The sequence below is a fragment of the Oreochromis aureus genome, linkage group 23, assembly GCF_013358895.1.
Source record: "Oreochromis aureus strain Israel breed Guangdong linkage group 23, ZZ_aureus, whole genome shotgun sequence".
In the NCBI taxonomy this organism is placed as follows: Eukaryota; Metazoa; Chordata; class Actinopteri; order Cichliformes; family Cichlidae; genus Oreochromis; species Oreochromis aureus.
The window spans coordinates 8,413,673-8,418,684 of record NC_052963.1 but is presented as its reverse complement, the minus strand read 5'-3'; the positions used below and the strand labels follow the sequence as shown (position 1 = coordinate 8,418,684).

Sequence of the window (5,012 nt, the reverse complement as noted above, 5' to 3'; positions counted from 1 at the left end):
TGTTCTTTCTGCTTTTGCCATCTAAGCTTCTGGGACTGCGACCTTTGACCTTTTCTTGGCATTTTGTGCAAGTACAAACTGGACCTTATATTTATACACAAATGTAAACAAAACTCAACCTGTAAACACTGAAAACTGATTCCTCAACTTTCTCTTAAATCAGAGCTTTATCAGAATTGATGTAAAAGGCTCACTTAAATACAAACTCAATATTTAGTTTAACTTATTTAAAGTTCTTTGAAAACACTTTGGTCTGTTTTATTGTACCTTTTTCAAAAACTGTATATTATTACTTCTATTTTTTTTAACCAGACTGGATAACAAATTGGTCTATACTTCTGTAAAGTAATATGCAGAATAAATCTCAACAATCAACAGGCTATAATTAAACTCTTAGCTTTTAAGTAGACTTTGTGTAAATCTTTCAGATATTTAAAATTTAAAGCAAATATAAGGAGCTGTGATGGTGTGGTGATCAGATGACAGGCTATGGGGATTCTTCAGCTGGATGTTCTGCAGCAGTCAGGAAACAGGAAGTCTGGGTTCTCAGGGCAGCCTCTAGATGACAACTGTAACCGAATACTTACACTGAGTGACAAAAAGGGTTTGTCCTTAAATAATAATAGTATAAACTTGTAGTCAAATGTTATAGCCAATGAAACAGACTTGAAAAATATATTTGGATCCAATTTATTGTTTATGTGAATATAAGTCTGAATGTATGTATTACAAAATAACCAGATTATCTTATTACAAATAAACCTTGAAAAAGGTGTGTATTTTATATAATTTATCAAAGTAACAGCACCCGTAAGCCAAACTATCAGTGTTTATTCCAAAGTGTAATGTAAAAATTAAAATGACAAATGTAGGGCTCTGTAAGTAGTTTCTACAGTGAGTTCTACTATACTGTAATTCTATTACTGTATATTCAACTTTTACTTGTAATTTCCAGCAAAATGACTGGATGTGAGAGAGTTTAACGACAGGAAAGATGGAGCAGTGAGAGCGGAGATCTCTCAGAATTCTGAAAACAGATTGACGAAGTTCTGGTAACTTCAATTCCAAAACTTAGATTCTGGTAAAACTTGATTTCAAGTCACAGGATTGCGTTTCAACTCAGGTTCAAGCTTGTCAACTTAGATAGAGCTCATGGCGGAGAAATGATAGAAGATAGAATGGCTTGTCAAAAAGATGGAGCAGGGAGAGGGAGAGTGATAGGACAGACTGAATTGCTTGTTAATGATAGAGGGAGAGGGTTTTCTGCAGCAGGTCACCTGTAAGACAGAAAGAAAGTGGAATTAGACACACTTCCAATAAAGCTGGCTTTACTGTATTTTTCAGACTATAAGGCACATTTAAAAGCCTTTAATTTTCTCAAAATAGACAGTGCACCTTATGTATGGTTGTGTTTACTGATTTCAAACCAATTCTATGTGGTACACGGCACTCATGGCATCTGTCAAATGTTTTAGTATGACTTTGGTAAGCTACAAAGCAGCACCACTTGATGTATTGTTGGAGCATGGCTACCATAGTCAGCACCCTCGTAGAGTAATTCGTACTGTGCTTCAACATAATATGGTGTGTGTGTATATAAGGGCCTGGCACCTGTTGAGAGCCATGCTTATGAAGCAGATTTCAAACTGATCAATCCACATTCATCAATACACAAATCCTGAAAAGTGAGTGAATTGTTCTGTATTTTATGTCTTACAACTGAACAATTTTGAGAGTTATTGTAAATGAGTTGAATAAAGTTTGACTTATCTGTTTTGTTTGACTTAATGTGCCTTAGAATTTAGTGCGCCTTACAGTCCGAAAAATACAGAACATATATATCATTACACCCTGAAGAGTTGTACAGTACATTATTAGATTCAACTGAATGAAAATGTTTAACATATGGTGGTGGAACATTTCTAAGGACATTTTGCATTCTATTAACACAATAAAACAAACAGAGTCTGTAAACCAAGATGTGGTGCTACAGTAACTTACTGTAAACATTATATGGTCAAGCTAAACCCACACAATGAAGTCAGAGCAGACAGTTTCAGACCACCTGGTTTAAACACTTCACATGCACTCAACTCACATGTTCCTAAATGCCCAAAGGTCTCAAATTCCCGATTCTGTGTGTACTTACCTGGTACAACACTATATCATAATGTCTGGGGAGCCGTTAACATAAAAGTAAAAAATAATTTACTCAGTATGACTTTTGGCAAATGAAAAATTTGGAGACAGATGACTCCTATACAGCAGTTTCTACATATTTCAGTCAAATATGGGGCATGTTTAATACACACCCGCTAAATCTACAATAAACTTAGCATGGCCGATATTAGGGCCTAATTAAAAATGTAGTATGATGATAAGAGAGATTTGTAAGTCTGGAAATATTTTCATAGACTTTTCTATTATTTGATAATTGCCAAGAGCTGTGCTGACTCACAGCACTAAACTGAATCTCATATAATGAGAAACATTTCCCAGCACTGCACATCAGACAAACCTTTACTTACCAGACTTGAGACGATCAGATCAGCAGTCTAGAGAAAGGAAACAATTCATCAGATCACTGTTTGATGATTCAGACTGTGGAGCCTCTTCACACACAATCCAATTTACTGTGACACAAATTAACTAGTAAAATCCTCAATTACTTTAAGGCTTTATGAGCTTACTGTAGTGTAAAGAGGAGATAAATGAACTGCAGCGTCTCACATGGCATGTGTAATAAAAGCATTCATTACTACAGAAATGCAAAGAATAGCCATCAATTGGCACAAGTGCAGGATATACCAAATATTTCCTACACAGAAGCCTTGTGGCTCCAACATTTTCTACAACAGGTCAGTGCTAATAAAGTGTGAAAAACCCAAACTTTTAAAAATGTTAGCTACAAAGTAATTATATAAATCAGAAGCAACAGAAAACCTCATCATGTCTGACATGAATATGTAAATCTTAAAATACATTTAAATATTAACATGTTACAATAGCAGAGGTGCACCATGTTTTGTAATTAAAATTAAATGTCTTAAAATATTACACTAAAAAGTCATTTCATTGTACCCGTTGCTAGGAATATTTATGAATTTTGCAGTGTACCTTTTTGGCAACTTTTCTATCTAATTTTAAAACACATTATATTCACTAAATAAGTAATAAACTAATTAGACACACTGGCTGTAATGTACCTAACAATGTCCACTCACACCTCTGGTTCTCTTCGTTTTTATTACTGTTAAAGCTATTACTTATACCGAGTCAGGCAAAATACTTCTACAATGTTCTGACTTTAATGTAATACATCAGAATTTGAGAGACAATATAAATCAATACCTGTGCAGCTCTTAAGTGTTTGAGCAACCACTTATACTGACTCCCCTAAAACACTTTAATTGTTTTGTCTGCTACTTAAATCCACAAACATAAGGAGAAAATGAACAACTGTATAAAGACATCTGACATTTAGTTATGTTTAGATTTGATAAGCCATAAGAAATTTAAATCATACATAAATGGGCTATTAAACTTCAGGGACATTTTCAGGGAGAGTCAGAGGGTCCTGTGTGGGGGCTTTGCTGCTACAGGTCACAAATCCTGTGTGTTTGCCAATCAGTAAATGGAAACATATCACAAAAGGTCAAACTGTATTTAAGTTGCCAAATGTGCTACGCAATGCCAGGTTCATACTGCTTCAGTTACAATCACTGTTTACTTACCAGCAAAGGCAAAACCAAAGATCTCGTTCACTCTGTGTAACAAAAGACAAAGCACAAAAATACAGAATGAGACAACTCAGATCAGCATCACAATCAATACTACATCAATCTGTGTAGTCCAAAAGATTCAGTACACTTCTTTGTTTACCACAGCAACAAACAACTCACCTCTTTTTTTTTCTACACCTTATTAAAGATTACTGTCTTCATTAAGGTAAAATGTGGTTTCATCCATTTGTAATAAGCCACACAAGTTTCTCAGTTATGTGATAGCTCTATTAGTTTGGTGCTATTAGATAACACAGATTTAATAAGCAATGATTTGCTACACCTAGCACTGCACACTTTATCAAATTGATAAAGTTTAATTTAAAAGCATGAACAATCATAAATGAAAGCTTGGATGATATATTTGTAGGCTTCAACATTTCAGTTGGTCTGCATTCAAATTCTGCTTCCTAAAAATATTATCACCTGCACACAGTATCATTTAGTATCATTTAATATGCTGTTGTTTTAAATATGTACATATCATATTAATAATATTAATGGCGCACTGCAGCATTTTATTTATTTGAAGGTGGCCTTTTTATATTTTATTAACTTCTCACTTTGTGAAAAATTAAACAGAGCTGCAGGTGTAGGTTTTACTTAAAAGAAAACCAGTCTGCACAAACTAGTGTTTGTTAAACAGTTCTTAAAATTTAACTAAAAACTAAAATTGATTAATTTAAAAAAACTTCTTCTTGTTAAGAAATGTTATTATTCTTATATTATGTGTTTTATCCTCACTCTCTCTCTCCCTTCTGTTAATTAACCCACAACACAGACACACCGGCACAGGCACGTGACTCTTTTTCTCCCGGCCTTCTGTCAGAGGCGGTAAAATGGCTCCTTTGAAGTTACCGACCCTGCTGCTTCAGCAGCTTATCAGTGGTTCTAAGATGGCGGCTTATTACCTTACAACCTATAGAATGAGGCCGTTTTAACTGACTGATTTGTGAAGAGGAGAACTAACTTCAGCTTCCTAAAAGACTCAGAAACACTAACACACCGAATGAACCAAATACAACACAATAACTGTATTAAACAATCAAATGAACCAAATACATTTTGCACTGGGCCTATAGGAGCTAGGCTAGGCGTTAGCACTTGGTTGTTAGGGCTAGCTTACCAAACACTCCTTTTAAATACTAAAATTACAACGTTTCACTAACAAAGCAGCCATTGTGTTACTTTAATATGACTTATACTTCGACTGGCTCTATAAGTCACTAA

The 5,012-nt window shown here is 34.6% G+C and overlaps 1 long non-coding RNA gene across 1 annotated transcript; it reads right to left on the bottom strand.

Moving 5' to 3' along the window:
- Positions 1-1,250: 1,250 nt before the first annotated feature.
- On the bottom strand, positions 1,251-3,909 carry LOC120436062. The gene is made up of 3 exons (XR_005610091.1): positions 3,735-3,909; positions 2,529-2,555; positions 1,251-1,277 (listed from the first exon to the last, which is right to left on the bottom strand). It is a non-coding gene; the product is annotated as an uncharacterized LOC120436062 (long non-coding RNA).
- Between the last annotated feature and the right edge of the window lie 1,103 nt (positions 3,910-5,012).